This window comes from Macaca thibetana, chromosome 3 (genome assembly GCF_024542745.1).
Source record: "Macaca thibetana thibetana isolate TM-01 chromosome 3, ASM2454274v1, whole genome shotgun sequence".
Taxonomy (NCBI): Eukaryota; Metazoa; Chordata; class Mammalia; order Primates; family Cercopithecidae; genus Macaca; species Macaca thibetana.
The window spans coordinates 28,482,548-28,504,119 of record NC_065580.1 but is presented as its reverse complement, the minus strand read 5'-3'; the positions used below and the strand labels follow the sequence as shown (position 1 = coordinate 28,504,119).

Genomic DNA, 21,572 nt, shown 5'->3' with positions numbered 1-21,572 from the left:
TTTATTCTCCAAAATAAACCTGTCTTTGACTGTTGAGCTGCTTTTCATGTTTCTTTCCTCTTTCTTTAACTCTTACACTTAAGACCTTGAAGAACCCTGACTATCTACCTTTCCTCCTCTTACCCGTTGACCACCTGATTGCCAAAAGGCACTACTTTTTTCCTTTTTGCCTTTTTTCTCCTGGAGAAGTGTATGTTTGGAACACTGTCCCTTTATGTTGTGCTGGCCTTTTTAAATTACTTGCTCTTTTATGTTGAATATTTCTCTTCAAATTGTGTGTATAGCCTTTGAGACAGAGTCGCTCTGTTGCCAAGGCTGGAGTGCAGTAAAGTAGCATGATACTGGCTCACGGCAACCTCCACCTCCCAGGCTCAAGTGATTCTCTCATCTCAACCTCCTGAGTAGCTGGGACCACAAGCACACCCACCATGCCCATGTAATTTATGTACTTTCCCTATTTAATAGAGATGGGGTTTCACCATGTTGCCCAAGCTTTTCTATTGTGCTTAAATCTTTAAATCAAGCATACTTTGAAATCTGTTTCTTATAGTAAATGATCTTATCTTCCCCACTAACTTTTTAGTATTTTCTGAATTACAACCGTGGAGTCCTAATCAGGGAAAAGTCAGGCTGCCAGGACCAAGGAAAAGCAAAAAGAGAACGCAGATAAGCTGTAAGTTGGCCTTTCTTCATGGTCCAGGACACACAGCCCTCCTGCACAAATAACTCACAATCTTCCTGTGCCCAACTTATCACTAGACCATCAGCTAACAGAAAAATGCAAGTTAGCTAACTGCAACCTTGGTGTTATCAGTACTGCACAAAGCCCTCTTCAGCACAGCACGAGCACCATCCTATAAAATCCCCAGCAAGCCTTTGTCTCCCTGAAGTCAGCTCTGCTCTTGCTGACTGGGCCATTGCACCCTAGCAACAGGTTTTCACTTTTTTAAAGAATCTGTCTTTCTTTACCTACACCTGCCTTGGTCAATTTTTTTTTACCGTCTTCATGATACCAGCCTCAGATAGTTACTACTCACAGCAACAACTTTAATCTTTCTAGTTGTTGTTCACGCTTGGTGGTTGCTAACCTCCCTCTTCTACCTATCTACAACTTTAGTGGTTGGCCAATGCTTGCCCCAAAGACTTTGGGGGTGCAGGGGGGTGCGGTTCAGGGGAGGGATGAGGAATTACCACACTGGTATTTGTCAGTTTTTCTTTTTACTCAAAAAGGTTTTGTACTTTTGAGTATTCTCTGAATTGAAATAACTCTGAGGGTGTAGTTTTACCAAAAACAACTGTAGTTATAAAATTGTTCCTTATCATTTAGGGAGATTTTGAGTCATTGATTAGTATACAGCCTTCATCGTCTTCAACTAACTAGAAGTCAGTATCTGTCATTTAGCTGGTGTGTTTAGACAATTCATTATTAATTACTGATTATGACTGGATTGAAACCTGTGGTCTTGCTAGTTTGTTTTTTGTTTTTGTTGTTGTTGTTCTGCAGGAGACTAGAGTTTTATTATTACTAAATCAGTCTGTTGTCTTGCTAGTTTTATATTTGTTCCATCTGGTCTTTGTTTCTCTGCCCACCTCCTCTACCCCCGCCCCCTTTCTGCCTGAGTTTCAGTTAACTGAACACTTTTTTCTCTTAATAACTTTGGTACGAACTATTTTTATTATTCCATTTTACTTCCTTTACTAGCTTATTGTTAATACCTCTTTATTTTTTAGTTGTTGCCCCAGGGTTTATAATTTATATCTTTACTTAATCAGTCTACTTTCAACTAACGGAGTATCACTTCGTGGCTAGAATAAGAACCTCACAAGGGTACATTCCCAATACTTTCCTTCTATTCTTTGTGCAATTGTTCTAATATATTTTACTTTTACATATGCTTTAAACACATTACACTACTATTTTTTGTTTTAGACATATATTGTCCAGAATAATTTTTCAAAAAGAAAAAAGTGAATGTGATTTTGCCTTGGCTTGTTTCCAATGTTCTTTTTGTGTAGCTCCAAGTTTCTGCTTGGTATCGTATTCTATCTGAAGAATATCCTTTAACATTTCTTGCAGAGTAAGACAGCTACCAATAAATTATCAGATTTTATTGTGTAAGAAAGTCTTTAGGCTGGGCACAGTGGCTCATCCCAGCAATCCCAGCACTTTGGGAGGCCAAGGTAGGAGGATCACTTGATGCCAGAAGTTCAAGACCAGCCTGAGCATCATAATGAGACCTCTCTCTACAAAAACAAAAATAAAAAATTAGTCAGGCATAGTAGTGTGCGCCGGTAGTCCTAGCTACTCAGGAGGCTGAGGTAGGAAGATTGCTTGAGCACGAGGAGTCATGCCACTGCACTCCAGCCTGGACAACAGAGCAAGTCTTTACTTGCTTCATCCATGTCCCTGCAAAGGACATGAACTAATCCTTTTTTATGGCTGCCTAGTATTCCATGGTGTATATGTGCCACATTTTCTGTATCCAGTCTATCATTTACGGGCATTTGGGCTGGTTCCAAGTGTTTGCTATTGTGAACAGTGCTGCAATAAACATACGTGTGTATGTGTCTTTATAGTAGAATGATTTACAATCCTTTGGGTATATACCCAGTAGTGGGATTACTGGGTCTAATGGTATTTCTGGTTCTAGATCCTTGAGGAATCACCACACTATCTTCCACAATGTTTGAAGTAATTTACACTCCCACCAACAGTGTAAAAGCATTCCTATTTCTCCACAACCTCTCCAGCATCTGTTGTTTCCTGACTTTAATGATCACCATTCTAACTGGTGTGAGATGGTATCTCATTGTGGTTTTGATTTGCATTTCTCTAATGACCAGTGATGATGAGCTTTATTTCATAATCTCTTCTTTTGAGAAGTGTCTGTTCATATCCTTCGCCCACTTTTTGATGGGGTGGTTTTTTTCCTTGAAAATTTGTTTAAGTTGTTTGTAGATTCTAGATATTAGCCCTTTGTCAGATGGATAGACTGCAAAATTTTTCTCCCATTCTGGAGGTTGCCTGTTCACTCTGATGATAGTTTCTTTTGCTGTGCAGAAGTTCTTTAGTTTAATTAGATCCTATTTGTCAATTTTGTCTTTTGCTGCCATTGCTTTTGGTATTTTAGTCATGAAGTCTTTGCCCGTGCCTATGTCCTGAATGGTATTACCTAGATTTTCTTCTAGGGTTTTTATGGTTTTCGGTCTTACGTTTAAGTCTTTAATCCATCTTGAGTTAATTTTTGTATAAGGTGTAAGGAAGGGGTCCAGTTTGAGTTTTCTGCATACAGCTAGCCACTTTTCCCAACATCATTTATTAAATAGGGAATCCTTTCCCTATTGCTTGTTTTTGTCAGGTTTGTCAAAGATCAGATGGTTGTAGATGTGCAGTGTTATTTCTGAGGCCTCCATTCTGTTCCACTGGTCTACATATCTCTTTTGGTACCAGTACCATGCTGTTTTGGTTACTGTATCCTTGTAGTATAGTTTGAAGTCAGGTAGTGTGATGCCTCCAGCTTTGTTCATTTTGCTTAGGATTGTCTTGGCTATGTGGGATCTTTTTTGGTTCCATATGAAATTTAAAGTAGTTTTCTTCTAATTCTGTGAAGAAAGGCAATGGGAGCTTGATGGGGATAGCATCTATAGATTCTATAAATTACTTTGGGCAGTATGGCCATTTTCACAATATTGATTCTTCTTATCCATGAACATGGAATGTTTTTCCATTTGTTTGTGACCTCTCTTATTTCCTTGAGAAGTGGTTCGTAGTGGTTTGTAGTTCTGCTTGAAGAGGTCCTTCCCATCCCTTGTAGGTTGAATTCCTAGGTATTTTATTCTCTTTGTAGCAATTGCAGCAATTGTGAATGCGAGTTCACTCATTATTTGGCTCTCTGTCTATTATTGGTATATAGGAATGCCTGTGATTTTTTGCACACTGATTTTGCATCCTGAGACTTTGCTGAGGTTGCTTATCAGCTTAAGGAGATTTTGGGCTGAGATGATGGGGTTTTCTAAATACACAATCATGCCATCTGCAAACAGAGACAATTTGACTTCCTCTCTTCCTATCTGAATACCCTTTATTGCTTTCTCTTGCCTGATAGTCCTGGCCAGAATTTCCAATAATATGTTAAATAGGAGTGGTGAGAGAGGGCATCCTTCTCTTGTGCCTGTTTTCAAAGACAATGCTGCCAGCTTTTGTCCATTCAGTATGATATTGGCTGTGGGTTTGTAATAAATAGCTCTTATTGTTTTGATATACGTTCCATCAACACCTGCTTTTTGAAAGTTTTAGCATGAAGGGTGTTGAATTTTATCAAAGGCCTTTTCTGCATCTATTGAGATAATCATGTGGTTTTTGTCATTGGCTCTGTTTATGTGATAGATTACGTTTATTGACTTGTGTATGCTGAACCAGCCTTGCATTCCAGGGATGAAGCCAACTTGATCGTGGTAGATAAGCTTTTTGATGTGCTGCTGGATTCGGTTTGCCAGTATTTTATTGAGGATTTTTACATTCATGTTCATCAGGGTTATTGGCCTGAAATTTTCTTTTTTTGGTGTGTCTCTGCCAGGTTTTGGTATCAGGATGATGTTGGCCTCATAAAATGAGCTAGGGAGGAGTCTCTCTTTTTGTATTGTTTGGAATTGTTTCAGAAGGAATGGTACCAGCTCCTTTTTGTACCTCTGGTAGAATTCGGCTGTGAATCCGTCTGGACCTGGGCTTTTTTTGGTTGGTAGGCTATTAATTACTGCCACAATTTCAGAACTTGTTTTTGGTCTATTCCAGGATTTGACTTCTTCCTGATTTAGTTTCGGGAGGGTGTATGTGTCCAGGAATTTAACCATTTCTTCTAGGTTTTCTAGTTTATTTGCATAGAGATGTTCATAGTATTCTGTTATGGTAGTTTGTATTTCTGTGGCATCAGTGGTCAGATCCCTTTTATCATTTGTTATTGTGTCTATTTGATTCTTCTCTCTTTTCTTCTTTATTAGTCTGACCAGCGGTCTATCTATTTTGTTAATCTTTTCAAAAAAACAGCTCTGGATTCATTGATTTTTTGAAGAGTCTTTTGTGCCTCTATCGCCTTCATTTCTTCTCTGATCTCAGTTATTTCTTGTCTTCTGCTAGCTTTTGAATTTGTTTGCTTTAGCTTCTCCAGTTCTTTTGTTATGGTAGGGTGTCGATTTTACATCTTTCCTGCTTTCTCCTATGGGCATTTAGTGCTATAAATTTCCCCATAAACACTGCTTTAGCTGTGTCCCAGAGATTATGGTATGCAGTGTCTTTGTTCTGATTGGTTTCAAAGAACTTATTTATTTCTGCCTTAATTTCTTTATTTACCCAGTAGTCATTCAGGGGCAGGTTGGTCAGTTTCCATGTAGTTGCGTGGTTTGAGTGAGTTTCTTAATCCTGAATTTTAACAGGACTACACTGTGGTCTGAGCAACTGTTTCTTATGATTTCTGTTCTTCTGCATTTGCTGAGGAGTGTTTTACTTCCAATTATGTGGTCAATTTTAGAATAAGTCCAATGTGGTATGGAGAAGAATGTATATTCTGTTGATTTGGGGAGGAGAGTTCTGTAGATTTCTATTAGGTCCGCTTGGTCCAGAGCTGAGTTCAAGTCCTGAATATCCTTGGTAATTTTCTGTCTCATTGATCTAATACTGACAGTGGGGTGTTAAAGTTTCCCACTATTATTGTGTGGGAGTCATTATTGAGAGTCTAGGTCTCTTTGTAGATCTCTAAGGACTTGCTTTATGAATCTGGGTGCTCCTGCATTGGGTGCATATATATTTCATATATTTAGGATAGTTAGCTCTTGTTGCATTGATCCCTTTACCATTATGTAATGCCCTTTTTCGTCTCTTTTGATCTTTGTTGGTTTAAAGTCTGTTTTATCAGAGACTAAGATTGCAACCCCTGCTTTTTTTTTTTTTTTTTTTTTTTTTTTGCTTTCATTTGTTTGGTAAATATTCTTCCATCCCTTTATTTTGAGCCTATGTGTGTCTCTGCATGTGAGATCAGTCTCCCGAATACAGTACACTAATGGGTCTTGACTCTTTAACCAATTTGCCAGTCTGTGTCTTTTAATTGGGGCATTTAGCCAGTTTACACTTAAGGTTGATACTGTTATGTGTGAATTTGATCCTTTCATTATGATGCTAGCTGGCTATTTTGTCCATTAGTTGATGCAGTTTCTTCATACTGTCAATGATCGTTACCATTTGGTATGTTTTTGCAGTGGCTGATACTTGTTTTTCCTTTCCATACTTAGTGCTCCCTTCAGGAGCTCTTGAAAGGCAGGCCTGGTCATGACAAAATCTCTCAGGATTTGCCTCTCTGTAAACGATTTTATTTCTCCTTCACTTATGGAGCTTAGTTTGTCTGTAAATAAAATTCTGGGTTGAAAATTCTTTTTTTTAAGAATGTTGAATATTGGCCCCCACTCTCTTCTGGCTTGTAGGGTTTCTGCAGAGAGATCTGCTATTAGTCTGATGGGCTTCCCTTTGTGAGTAACCCAACCTTTCTCTCTGGCTGCCCTTAACATTTTTTCCTTCATTTCAACCTTGGTGAATCTGATGATTATGTGTTGTGGGGTTGCTCTTCTCAAGGAGTATCTTTGTGGAGTCCTCTGTATTTCCTGAATTTGAATGTTGGCCTGCCTTGCTAGGTTGGGGAAGTTATCCTGAATAATACCCTAAAGAGTGTTTTCCAACTTGGTTCCATTCTCCCCATTACTTTCAGGTATACCAATCAAACATAGGTTTGGTCTTTTCACATAGTCCCGTATTTCTTGGAGGCTTTGTTCATTCCTTTTCATTCCTTTTCTCTAATCTTATCTTCACGCTTTATTTCATTACATTTATATTCAATCTCTGATATCTTTTCTTCTGCTTGATCAATTTGGTTATTGATACTCGTGTATGCTTCACGATGTTATTGTGCTGTGTTTTTCAGCTCCATCAAGTCATTTATTTTCTTTCTAAGCTGGTTATTCTAGTTAGCAATTCCTCTAACCTTTTCTCAATGTTCTTAGCTTCCTTGCATTGGGTTAGAACATGCTCCTCTAGCTCCGAGGAGTTTGTTATTACCCACCCTGTGAAGCCTACTTCTGTCAATTCAAACTCATTCTCTGTCCAGTTTTGTTCCCTTGCTGGCAAGGAGTTATGATCCTTTGGAGTAGAAGAGGCATTCTGGTTTTTGGAATTTTCAGCCTTTTTGCACTGGTTTTTCCTCATCTTCGTGGATTTATCTATCTTTGGTCTTTGACGCTGGTGATCTTCAGATGGGGTTTCTGTGTAGACATCCTTTTTGTTGATGTTGATGCTATTCCTTTCTGTTTGTCAGTTTTCCTTCTAACAGTCAGGCCCTTCTGTTGCAGGTCTGCTGGAGTTTGCTGGAGGTCCACTCCAGACCCTGTTTGTCTGGGTATCACCAGTGGAGGCTGCAGAGAACAGCAAAGATTGCTGCCTGTTCCTTCCTCTGGAAGCTTTGTCCCAGAGCGGCTCCCACCAGATGCCAGCTGGAGCTCTCCTGTATGAGGTGTCTGTTGACCCCTGCTGAGAGATGTCTCCCAGTCAGGAGGCACAAGGGTCAGGGACCCACTTGAAGAGGTAGTCTGACCCTTAGCAGAGCTTGAGTGCTGTTCGGGGAGATCTGCTGCTCTCTTCAGAGCTGGCAGGCAAGAACATTCAAGTGTGCTGAAGCTGCGTCCACAGTCGCCCCTTCCCCAAGGTGCTCTGTCCCAGGGAGATAGGAGTTTTATCCACAAGCCCCTAACTGGGGCTGCTGCCTTTCTTTCAGAGATGCCCTGCCCAGAGACAAGGAATCTAGAGAGGCAGTCTGGCTACAGAGGCTTTGCCAAGCTGCAGTGGGTTCTGCCCAGTTTAAACTTCTGGGTGCCTTTGTTTATACTGTGAGGGGCAAACCACCTACTCAAGCCTCAGTAATGGCAGACGTCCCTCCCCCTGCACCAAGTTCAAGTGTACCAGGTTGACTTCAGTCTGCTGTGCTGGCAGCAAGAATTTCAAGCCAGTGGATCTTAGCTTGCTGGGGTCCGTGGGGGTGGGATCCACTGAGCTAGACCACTTGGCTCCCTGGCTTCACCCCACTTTCCAGAAGAGTCAACAGTTCTGTCTCACTGGCATTCCAGGTGTCACTGAGGTATGAAAAAAAAAAAACTGCAACTAGCTCAGTGTCTGCCCAAATGGCTTCCCAGTCTTGTGCTTGAAACCCAGGGCCCTGGTGGCATAGGCACCTGAGGGAATCTCCTGGTCTGCAGGTTTGAAGACCATGGGCAAAGCATAGTATCTGGGCTAGCGTGCACCATTCCTCAAGGTACAGTCCCTTATGGCTTCCCTTGGCTAGGGGAGGGAGTTCCCCAACCCCTTGCACTTCCCGGGTGAGGCAACGCCCCACCCTGCTTCAACTTGCCCTCCAGGGGCTGCACCCGCTGTCTAACCAGTCCCAGTGAGATGAGCCGGGTACCTCAGTTGGAAACGCAGAAATGACTCACCTTCCACATTGATCTCGCTGGGAGCTGCAGACCAGAGCTGTTCCTATTCGGCCATCTTGCTAGCCACACCTCCACGTCTGAGCCAACGAATTTTTTTACTTTACATATTATAGTCTGTCATTTCTAGAATTTTCATTTAGTTTTTTACATATAGCTCACTGCTGAGAATTCCTCTTCCCATTTATTTCAAGAGTGTCCACCTTTATGGTACATGGTTGTACTAGCTACTTTAAAGTATTTAAGAATCCCTACAACTGGGTCATTTTGGGGGTATCATTATCTTTTCCCTTGCAAATTTCCAAGTTTTTTCCAATCAATAGATACCAACCCCAAAATGACGCAGTTGTAGGGATTAACACTGGTTCAAGGGAACCAATTTCCTTTCCTGGTTGACTGATTTTGGATTGCATCCTGGACATTTTGAATATTAGGTCATGAGACTCTGGATCCTATTAAAAGCCTCCGGGGACTATTGACTTTTTTGTTTTAGCAAGGAATCAACCCAGTTAGTTTCAGATTACAAGTTCTGCTTGGCCTTCTGTGCATATTGGTTCCAATGTCAGTTCATACTTCAAAGCTTTTGCTATGCTTCTTTAGGAATATTCCATACATGTAGTGCTCTGGTAAGGTATCCATTCCTCCATGTCTCTCCTCATGTCATTTCTCCCATACCCTCTGGCTGTCAAAGACACCTTTCCCAGCTCGTCAGCCAGAAATATGGGGTTCTCTCAGAGTTTCAGCTCCCTGTACTATGCAAGTGGGCCCACCCTCATGATGAAGAGGCAAGAAAAGATAGAAAGAAAAAAATAATGTGGCTTTTCCCCCACTCTTCACCTAACAGCCGTCCCTTTTCTCAGTGGTCAGTTTCTTCTCAGGGTTTTAAGTGCCCACAATATTGCTGTTGTATCCTAGTAAAGTTGTCCCACAACTAGGGCTGACCTCAGGACAGGAGTAGGAAAGAAAATGAGAAAAACACAAACAAACAAGGATTTTCCCCCAGCTCTCCAGCTTGCAGTCACCACCAACCTTTTTTATTTGGAAACTGTGCTCAGGCCAGAGAGATGCGCTTCTTTCTGAGTCTCTGTTGACCACACCTACTATATAGTTCCCTGATTGAGACTGCCCTTGGGTCAAACTCAAGGTATAAAGATGAAAATTAACCATGAAACTCACTGTTGTTATACTGGTCGCTCATTAGGTATTGTTTTATCTCCCTATTTCACCTACTATATTTACTGTTTGGAGGCCTCAGGTAATTGTTTTTGTTTTTTTGTTTGGGGTTATTTATTATTATCATTATTATTATTTGTAACCACTGGGAAAGATGGGCTCCAGTAGCCTTATTTTATCTCTGCTAGAATTAGAAGTCTCCTGGCTTTCACTTTTATTCACTGTTGTTCATTTCATTAGGCTTTGGAGAAGGAAATTTTATGATTTGGCATCACTTCATCATCTTTCCTGAAAAGTCTGCCACAATTTCATTTTAAAATAAAATAAGTGTTAATCCAAATAAATCAGGAAAGTTGGCTTGCAAACTGGGCAGGAAAAAGAGAAGGGAAGTAGGAGACTGAAAGGTTTCTCAACACGCATTAACCCACCTTTCTCCACTTCTGCCTGTGTGACTGCTTTCGTAAGGCAGAGAGGGAAATAAATAAACCTTTTGATTTCAGCTCCCTTGCTTGAAGACAGAAAATGGATTATCCTTTGTTTAACTCATGCAACAAACTTTTATTGCATGTCTAATAATACAAAGCACTTTTCCAGGTATTGATGAAAAAAGTTATATGTGGTTCTTTCTCTCAAGGAATGAATAATTCACAGGGCAGAAAAACTATGCAAATAATTATAGTACAATATATTAAAATAACAGAAAAGAGGTTAAAAAAAAAAAAGAAGTGTTATAAGAACAACTGAGGCTGGGTGTAGTGGCTCCCCCCTATAATCTCAGCACTTTGGGAGCTGAGATGAGAGGACTGTTTGAGGTCAGGAGTTCAAGACCAACCTAATCAACATAGCAAGACCCCATCTCTAAAAAAAAAAAAAAAAAAGGAACAACAGAGAAGACAATGACTAATCTGTTAAGAAAGAAGGAGGAGGCCAGGCGCGGTGGCTCACACCTGTAATCCCAGCACTTTGGGAGGCCGAGACGGGCGGATCACGAGGTCAGGAGATCGAGACCATCCTGACTAATGCGGTGAAACCCCGTCTCTACTAAAAATACAAAAATTAGCTGGGCGAGGTGGTGGGCGCCTGTAGTCCCAGCTACACGGGAGGCTGAGGCAGGAGAATGGCGTGAACCCGGGAGGCGGAGCTTGCAGTGAGTGGAGATCACACCACTGCACCCCAGCCTGGGCGACAGAGTGAGACTCCGTCTCAAAAAAAAAAAAAAAGAAAGAAAGGAGGAGGAAGTCAGTACCTATAATGACATGTATTTGAGCTATGTGGAAAAGGAAACAGAATAATTCCAGGCACGGGGAGAAGCATGTACAAATATAAAGGGTATCAAAGAGCATGATGAGTCTGGGAAAGAGCTACAGCACTGATATGAACCCCAGGGAATACCAACATTTAGATGACAGGCAGAAGAAAACCAGCCATTTACTTCTGAGGTATCATAGAATAAAATGGAAAAATCAAAGAGGAGAGGAAATCCAGGACTATGGTTTCTGAAAGCCAGAGATGGTAGAACTCCAGGAAGTATTTAACCATGTTAAAACTGGGAGAGAGGTCAGGTAAAATGTGGACAGAAAATTAACTTTTAAAATTAACTAAGTAAGAATTTACTGGAAATCTTTGAGAGGAGTTTCACTACAGTGGTGGTTAAGTCATAATAGTATCTCATTTCCCCTCTTGTTCTAAACCACCTCCTGGCAGTAAATCTTCAGAAGTAATTATTCAGGAACAGCTGCACCATTCAAATAGAAAAGCTGTTTCAGGCTTGTATATTTCTTACTAAGTGGATGAACTTTTAACATTTAGTTTCCTTAGAAGGCGCAAAATATTTTTCTCCCTCTACCCAAATCCACACATTATCCCCACAATTGATTTCAAAACTGCCTAGCTGATAACAGCTTCTACAACCCATTTCTTTCTTTCTAAACCATGGTCTTTGAATTTTTCATTTGATTTTCTGAAACTAGGATGTAACTTATCACATACTGATGCCCACTCCCCCGAGTACTCCCTCATGTGAGTGATGGATCATTCCTCAGGACTCAATTCCAGAATTCTATGCTAGCTTCAGAGACAGACTTTCACTGGATGGGTCCCATCACATAAGGGTTTGCCTTCTTGTAATGAGTAGAACAGTATAATCAGGTTGTCAATATACGTTTAGTTAGTTAAGACACTAAATCTCTCTTTTTTTTTAACCGAGTTGTAATTTATACAATAAAATGTACAATTTAAATATTAAGTTAAATCAGTTTTGGCAATTGTGATCATCTATGTAACCTCCATCCAAAACAAAAATACTGAATATTTCCATTACCCCAGAAAGTTCCCTCATGCCCATTTCCAATCAATTTCCTCTAACCCAACAGACTTCTGATTTCTATCACCACAGATGAGTTTGGGCTGTTCTTGGAGTTTACACCAAGAGAATCATCCAGCATATATATTCTTTTGTATCTGTTTTCTTTCCAACATAAATGTTTTAGGAGTTTATCCATGTTGTTGCCTGAATCAGCAATTTTTTCCCTTTATTGCTGAGTAATAGTTTATTGCATGAATATGCCACAATGTGTTCATTCTTCTTTAATGAGCATTTGGGTTGTTGCCAGTTTAGGGCTATCACAAATATGAGGGGACTTCAAAAAGTTTGTGGAAAAATGGAATTAAAAAATAAACCTAATGGCTGGGCACAGTAGCTCATGCCTGTAATCCCAGCACTTTGGGAGGCTGAGGCGGGTAGATCACTTGAGGTCAGGAGTTTGAGACCAGCCTGGCCAACACGGTGAAATGCATCTTTACTAAACATACAAAAATTAGCTGAGCGTAGTGGCATACAGCTGCAATCCCAGCTACTTGGGAGGCTTAAGCCTGGGAGGCGGAGGCTGCAGTGAGCCAAGAGCACACCATTCCACTCCAGCCTGGGTGACAGAATGAGACTCCATCTCAAAACAAAAACAAACCATAGGCCAGGCGCGGTGGCTTTCGCCTGTAATCCCAGCACTTTGGGAGGCTGAGGCGGGCGGATCACAATGTCAGGACATCGAGACCATCCTGGCTAACACGGTGAAACCCCGTCTCTACTAAAAAAAATTAAAAAAATTAACCGGGTGTAGTGGCGGGTGCCTGTAGTCCCAGCTACTCAGGAGGCTAAGGCAGGAGGATTTCGTGAACCCAGGAGGTGGAGCTTGCAGTGAGATCACACCACCACACTCCAGCCTGGACGACAGAGTGAGACTCCGTCTAAAAAAAATAAAAATAAAATAAAAAAATTTAAAAACTATAAATTTTATTTATCGACATAGCTCCATCAAGTTCAAGACACATTTTAAAGTGATGATACCAGTCATTTAGTCCATCCCGAAACAACTGAAGTTGCTGGGAATGTAAGCATGTCAATGCAGTCATTTTTACATTTTTTTTTTTTTTTAAGGAGCAGGAGTAGATAACTTTGTTTGTATGGGGATCAAGATAGTTGCTCTGCTGTTGGTTTGAGAACTTCAACTCCAAGAGCAGGTTCGGGGTTCTCTTTTAATTCAAGACCAGGCTTGTAAATTAAGCTGCCTTAAAGAAAAAAGAAGCACTGCAGATGAAAGAAGGGTATAGGAAAAACAAACACAGACTTTTAAGAATGAGCAACAAGATAGGCATCGTGGCTTACGCCTGTGATCCCAGCACTTTGGGAGGCCAAGGCATGTCAGAGGATCCTTTGAGGCCAGGAGTTCAAGACCAGATAGGCAACATAACAAGACCCCACCTCTACTTAAACACACACACACACACAAATTAACTGGACATGGTGACACACACCTGTAGTCCCAGGTACTTAGGAGGCTGAGGTGGGAGGATCACTTGAGCCCAGGAGTTTGGAGGTTGCAGTGATCTATGATCACAGCACTACACTCCAGCCTGGGTGACAGAGAGAGACCTTGTCTCAGAAAAACAAAAGAAACGAGCAGCAGCACAAAGATCACTGGGAAATTCTTAGCCAAAACCAACTTTGGCAGTCTGGTTAGAGGAAAAGTCTCTCTCTGATTCTATTACTTAGAATCTATTAGAGAATGAATCCCGAAATAGGTTTCATTTATCCTTGGTATCTGAGTTTTAAAACAAAAAGCAAAAAAACTCCACGATCTTGGATTCATGTCAATTTAATAATCATTTTGGGGGTGGAAAGGGCTACTCTGTCCCAGGCCCAGGGCTACTTTTAGGATAAGTTCTCTTTTCAGAAAGAGAAACACTAGGTATGACTAGTATCCCTTTTGCATATAATCACTTTGTGGGATGGCAGATGGTTCTAGGTTAGGAGTTTCCAAGCTCTAGTCTACTTTGAACACTCTTCAAACCATACTGGAAAGTTAGCCCTTTTCTAGAAACAAAGTGGGTACCTAGGAACAAATTCAGGTATGTTCAGTGAAGATAGGGCTACTCAAATCAATTCAAATAGCAACTGAAAATGATAGCCAAGGTTGTCACATAGTGATCAAGATGCTCTGCCTACCATTTACATAGATGTAAAAGTTCACTTTCATGCAGTTGGTATAGTCCTTTGGTGAGAGTTAAAGGGGGATAAATAGTATCTTCCATACTGAACAGGCCTGTTAACTGAATACCCTGGAAGCTATTTCCTTGGAAGCTGACTTTTGCTTTCCTTTTACTTCAGTTAGCATCAGGAACTCATTGCCTTGTTGGCGCCAGATATTTCCCAATTCTGTCTTCAGAAGAGTCTGTTATTAAGAAATGCTGGCCAGGCGCAGTGGCTCACACCTGTAATCCCAGCACTCTGGGAGGCCGAGGTGGGCGGATCACCTGAGGTTGGGAGTTCAAGACCAACCTGGTCAACATGGTGAAACCCCTTCTCTACTAAAAATACAAAAATTAGCCGGGCATGGTGGCAGGTGCCTGTAATCCCAGCTACTAGGGAGGCTGAGGCAGGAGAATTGCTTGAACCTAGGAGGCAGAGATTGCAGTGAGCCGAGACCGCACCATCGTACTCCAGCCTGGGGGACAAGAGAGACTTCATCTCAAAAAAAAAAAAAAAAGAAATGCTTAAGCACCCATTTTTTCAAGTGACTGGAAAAAGCAGGAAAATTTAGTGTTCATGGTAAGAAAATGTTGTCATTATGCTTCCACGTATTCAGAGTACCCCCTTTCCAGAATGAGCTACTCGGCTGTGTGAGAAAGCCTCTTGTTCATCCAGCTTTGGCAAAGAGATATTACCTGGGGAGCCACAAAATACTCCTTCACGACGCAATGGGAGTTTTGTAGTAATTCTTCAGCACAGTTGCCTTCTACTACATTGTCGGATCTCAGGTACAGACATCTGCCCTCCAGGACCGACTCCATGGGCTCCACCTGTCAGTGTCCACAGCGTGGAGCCCATGGGCGAAGATGATGGCTTTCTCCAGCTGCACCACTGCCTCGTGACTTCCCAAGTCCACAGGCACTAGAGGCTCCAGGGGCTCAATCACCTCAGCCATGATCCAGCCACTGCCCTGAGGATCTGCCTTGGAGGTGAAGCCCCGGCACCCATCCAGGCACAAACACCCACACTCACCCTTTTTCCATTATTAACTAAAGAACAATGGGTGACCTTTAGAGATTTTTTTCAAGATTAGGAAGCAAAAGAAAGTCAGAAGAAGCCAGATAAGAACTCTAAGGTGGATGCCTATGGACACTCTTGCAAAATTGCCCTTGTGCGATGAGAGGAATGAACAGACACATTGTTGTGGTGGAGAAGGACTCTCTGGTGAAGCTTTCCCAAGTGTTTTCCTACTAAAGCTTTGGCCGACTTTCTCTAAATACTCCCATAATAAGCTATTATCATTCTTTGGCCCTCCAGAAAGTCAACAAGCAAAATCCCTCAAGCATCCCCAAAAACTATTGCCATGGCTTCTGCTTTTGACAGGTCCACTTTTGCTTTGACTGCACCACTTCCACCTCTTGGTAGCTATTGCTTTGATCACACTTTGTCTTCAGGATTGGACTGCTAGTCACATTTCTTCTCCTATTACAGTTCCTCAAGGAAATGCCTCATCATCTTGATCTCACTTATTTAAAACTTCCACTTAAAGCTCTGCTCTTGCCTGTAGCCAATCTAGATGCAATAGTCTTGACATCCATTAAATAGTTTGTCAACTTTAATTTTATCAGTCAGAATTTGGTAAGGCTGAACCAAATGAGGTGTCTATACATTGGCTATTGCTGCTGTTAATCATCAGTTTCAAAAATTGATATAGATGGTCTGCTGCTGAAGATGAAGGGCTTCGTGGTCAACACTGTCTCTTCCCTTCTCAATACAACTTATCCGTTTGTAAACTGCTGAGTTCTTTGGGTCACTATTGCCATGCTTTTTTGTAACACGTCAATAATTTCACCATTCTTCTACCCAAAGTTCACCATAAATGTAATGTTTGTTCTTGCTTCAATTTTAGCAGAATTGATGCTGCTCTGAAATGGATTCTTTTCAAACAGATGTATTAGTGTCTCAAGCTAGATACTGTTCGGACATGTTATTAACAAGTTAGTCATGAGTTTATACTTTAGTGCAAAAAAATTTTGAACTCTGATATGGTTTGGCTCTGTTGTCTCCACCCAAATCTCATCTCGAATTGTAATCCTCACGTGTTGAGGGAGGTAGATAATCGGATCATGGGGGCAGTTTCTCCCATGCTGTTTTCGTAATAGTGAGTTCTCATGAGATCTGATAGTTTTATAAATGGCAGTTTCACTGTGCTTTCACTCTCTTCTCTCTTGTCGCCATGTAAGATGTGCCTGCTTTCCCTTCTGCCATGATTGTAAGTTTCCTGAGGCCTTCCCAGCCACGGGGAACTATGAGTCAACTAAACTCCTTTCCTTTATAAATTACCCAGTCTCGGATTATATATATAATGTGTGTGTGTGTGTGTGTGTGTGTGTATATTTTATATATATATATATATATATATATTTTTTTTTTTTTAAGATGGAGTATCACTCTGTCGCCCAGGCTGGTGTGCAGTGGTGTGATCTTGGCTCACTGCAATCTCTGCCTCCCAGGTTCAAGCGATTCTCCTGTCACAGCCTCCTGAGTAACTGACACTACAGGCGTGCGCCACCACACCCAGCTAATTTTTGTATTTTTATACAGGGTTTCCCCATGTTGGCCAGGCTAGTCTCAAACTCCTGACCTAAAGTGATCTGCCCCACCTCGGACTCCCAAAGTGCTGGGGTTACAGGTGGGAGGCACTGTGCCCGGCCTCAGGTAGTATCTTTATAGCAGTATGAAAATGGACTAATATAAACTCCATGGATATTTTTTCATAACACACATTTCCCATAAACTTTTTGAAGAACCCTCATAAGGCTGTTACAACATTCTTGTACAGTCTTTTTTGTGGCCATATATGTGTTCATTTTCCTTGAGTAAATACCTAGAAGGGGTATTACTGGTCACAGGGCAGGTATATAATTAGCTTTATAAGAAACTGCCAAAACTTTTCCAAGGTGGTTGTATCATTCTACATTCCTATCTACAGTGTATAGGAGTTTCAGTTGTTCCAGATGTTCAGTACTGGAATAGGCTTTTTTATGTTGGTATTGTCAAGCTTTTTTGTTTTAACCATTCTAGTGGGTATGCTATCATTAGATTTTTTTTTTTTTTTTTTTTTTTTTTGAGACGAAGTCTCGCTCTGTCGCCCAGGCTGGAGTGCAGTGGTATGATCTCAGCTCCCTGCAACCTCTGCCTCCCGGGTTCAAGCGATTCTCCTGCCTCAGCCTCCCAAGTAGCTGGGATTACAGGCGCCTGCCACCACGCCCGGTTAATTTTTTGTACTTTTAGTAAGATGGGGTATCACCGTGTTAGCCAGGATAGTCTTGTTCTCCTGACCTTGTGATCCGCCCACCTTGGCCTCCCAAAGTGCTGGGATTACATGCATGAGCCACTGCGCCCAGCCTATCTCATTAAGATTTTTAATTTGCATGTTCCTGATGACTAATAATATTGAGAACATTGTGCTTATTGGCCATTTGCATATATTCATTTGTGAAGTATGTGCCTTCAGGTTTTTTTAATCTCCATGGTTTCTTGCCAAGCCAACAAATTTTCTATGCATACAGAAAGGTCATCTATAACATTAGTTTCCTATTCCTGCTGAAACTAATTACCACAATTAGTAGCTTAAAACAACATGAATTTATTATTTTCAGTTCTGTAGATCAGAAGTCCAACATAAGTCTCACTGGGTTAAAATCACTGCGTCATTAGGGCTGTGTCCATTTCACAAGCAAAATACATTCATTCACCCCCTTCTAAGATCCTCCCAAAGTCTCAACACACTGCAGCATCAATTCAAAGTCCAAAGTCTCATCTAAATCTCATGGATTCAAAAACCTCAATCTTATTATCAAAATCTAAATTTGGTATGGGTGAGACTCTTGGTATAATCCATCCTGAGGCAAAATTCCTCTCCATCTTTGGACCTATGGAATTAGAAAAGAAATCCCCTGCTCCCAACATACAAGGACGGGACTGCCGTAGAATATAGTTACAGATATTCCCATTCAAAATGAAAGAAAGTGAAAGGGAAGACGTCATTGGTCCCAAGCAATTTTGAAATCCAGTTAGGCAACCTGGAATACGTCTCCGCATGGGCAGAATTCTGTAAAGTTCTCAGTTCCACCCTACAGGACTGCCCCTTTGCCCTCAGAGTCATCCTTCCTTTTTCAAAAAGAGTAACCAGCATGTATTTAAAGCTGAGTAGTTCCACTGGCTTGTTTCCTGCCTGTAGAATTTTGGGGCTCTGATAGCCTTCTCTCACTTCATCCTCTCATTTCTTTTCTAATTCCATACATCCACAAATGAAGACGAATTTTGCCTCCTCTTTGAGTCTTTCACTTCATCCTCTCTCTCTCTCCCTTTGAGTTGCTGCTGACGTAGAATTCTCAAAAACCTTGTGGGTCTACTGTATAAGTACAGAGACTCACTCCATTAGACAAGAGGCTCCTCCACAGATCTTGCCTAGATCATCCCATCTCTATTTCTGGCTTCTACTTAGATGCTAAGGGAATCTACAAGTCACACCTCTTGATCTCTTCAGCCTTTCGTGTGAGTGAATGCTCTGACCTTTTGATCTTTCTGAGGTTTCAGCAAAAGGTTGTGCAGTGACTCCTTTGGCTTTTTCTCTAGAGCACATTTTCCTGACAGTGAAACTCCTGACTTTAGCACCCTTTGCCACTTGGGTAGACTAAGAATTTCCAAAATCATCAAGTCCTGGTTCCTTTTTGTTTAACAGGTCTCCTCTTGATTTATGTCTCTACTTTCTAATTTTGCTATTAGTGGCAAAAAGAAACTAGGCCATACCTTCAACACTTTGCTTGGAAATCTCTTCAGTTAAACATCCAAGTTCACTGTTTGTAAGTCCTCCTTTCCACCTAATTGCAGTACACAAGCCTACCGAGCTTTCTGCCACTATAATAGGGATCCCTTTTCCTTCAATTCCCAACATTTTCCTCTGAGCCAGCACCTTTAATGCATTTTCACCATCTGTTCACAATGATTTAGATATTCTCTAAGATGATAAATGTTTTCTCTATTCTGCTCTTCACTTTTTTCTAAGTCTAATAGAGTCATTAACATCCATATTTTTATTGTCATGGCAATCTAGGCTTTTTCTATCATGCACCTCAAAATTCTTCCAGATGTGCTCACTGCATAGTTCCAAAACTACTTCCACATTTTCAGGTATTTGTTACAGCAGCACCCCACTTCCAGTACCAAAATCTGCATTAGTCGTCTATTGCTGCTGTAACAAAGTACCACAAACTTAGAGGAAAATACAACATTCATTTCTTTATCTTACAGTTATGTAAGTTAGAAGTCCAAAACTGGTCTCACTGGGCTAAAATCAAGATATCAGTAGGGCTACAGTCCTTTCCGGAGGCTAGAAGGGTGAATCCTTGCTTTTTCCAGTTTCTAGAAGTTACCACATTCCTTGACTCATGGCCCTCTTCCCCCATCTCCAAATACAGCAACACTGCATCTCCGACCTTGTTTCCATCATCACATTTCTTACTGACACCTCTTCTGCATCCCACTTTCATTTTCAAGAAGTGTAGTCCTTAAAGTGACCACCTGAATGATCCAGAATAATTTCTCTATCTGCTGTTTAGCAATCATAATTCTCTTTTGCCATGTAATGTACATATTCACAGGTCCTAGGAATTGGAACATGGACATCTTTGGGTCACTATTATCCTGCCTACCACATCTACTGATCACTTAAAATGAACTATTAATAGAAATACACCATAATTCAAGGTAGCCTAGCAAAACTCAGAGCGAAGTACTGACAGCTAAAAGAAACAAACAAAAAACTCTCAATGACTAATTTATTTAAAATTTTTCAAAATATTAGTGAATCTAGCAATCTAACTGAAGGTTTTCTGTTTTTTTTGTTTGTTTGTTTGTTTTACTTGTGGTAGATACCATTAGATAACACCCATTTTCAACCCCTTCTCCCTTTTCTGTCCCTAATACTTGGGCTATAAAATACTAAATACTTTCCTGGCTTCCTAAGGATAGTCATATAACACAGTTGTGCCCAGTGAAATCTAAAAATTGCCTTGGGAAAAGATACTGCGTTCCTGATAAAAGAGGCAGATGGCGTGGCCTTCCCTGGCTTCCTTCCCAGTACCCCTCTAGCCTTGAATGTGGTATACTGCCAGTAATTCGGGCATCTATTTTGCAATAATGGAGAATGTCCAAAGAATTCAAGAGACACTACCCCTGACATTGCTGAATGACTGAGCCAACACCAGCTACTCTATGCCTCTAGACCTACGGTTATATGAGAAAAAACAAACTCCCATCCTGTTTATGTCACTGTTTACATCTGCTTTTCTGTTATTTTCAGCTGAAAGTTTTCCTAATTGAAACTACATTCCACACCACTACAGGTTAAACACAAGCACCCTCCTCTAAACATCTATTCTGTTATATAAAACCAGATTCACTTCAATGAGTTATAGTAATTAAGAAGGCAACTACTTTAAAAATAATGTTTATTATACACTTAGAACTATAAACTATATATACTTATTCTAGGACATTTGCAAATTATAAAAAGTTTAAAGAAAACAAGTATCAGCCACAATCCCAACCATCCAAAGTCTGTGTAACTTCTATCCATACTTTATGTGTGTGTGTATATATATATACACACACACACACACACACACACACACACACACACACACACACACAAAATGTTCGTTTTTTTTTTTCTGAGACTGAGTCTCACTCTATCACCCAGGCTGAAGTGCAGTGGCACGATCTCGGCTTAACACAACCTCCGCCTCTCAGGCTGCAGCGATTCTCCCGCCTCAGCCTCCCAAGTAGCTAGAATTACAGGAGCACGCCACCAACGCCTGGCTAATTTTTTTGTATTTTTAGTAGAGATAGGGTTTCACCATGTTGGCCAGGTTGGTCTTGAACTCCTGACCTCAGATGATCCACTTGCGTCAGCCTCCCAAAGTGCTGGGATTACAGGCATGAGCCACCACATCTGGCACATAAAATGTTCTTTAAAGTGAGACTATATGGAATACGTAGATTGACTCCAATCTCCATTTAGCAGTTTATGAAAACTTATTAATATCAGATGTTTCAAAAATATCTCCAAAATTTAAAATATTTTATAACATGACAATATGGTTAAATAATTTTATCAATGGTAGACACATAAGTTGTTTTGTTCTTTTTGCTACTGTAAATGGTGTTGCAACAAACATCAATATATGTAAGTTTTTCTGTGTTATGTCTGATTATTTTCCAAGGATAGTTCCACAGATATGGCCTTACTAGGTCAAAGGGATAAAACCTTTCAATTATTCAACAAATG

The 21,572-nt window shown here is 40.8% G+C and overlaps 1 protein-coding gene and 1 pseudogene across 3 annotated transcripts in view; both read right to left on the bottom strand.

The window, feature by feature from the left end:
• COPG2 (COPI coat complex subunit gamma 2) overlaps window positions 1-21,572 on the bottom strand; it is a 165,799-nt gene that overhangs the window by 124,994 nt on the left and 19,233 nt on the right. The window lies entirely within an intron of this gene.
• LOC126949747 (glutamyl-tRNA(Gln) amidotransferase subunit C, mitochondrial-like) lies at window positions 5,096-19,773 on the bottom strand (annotated as a pseudogene).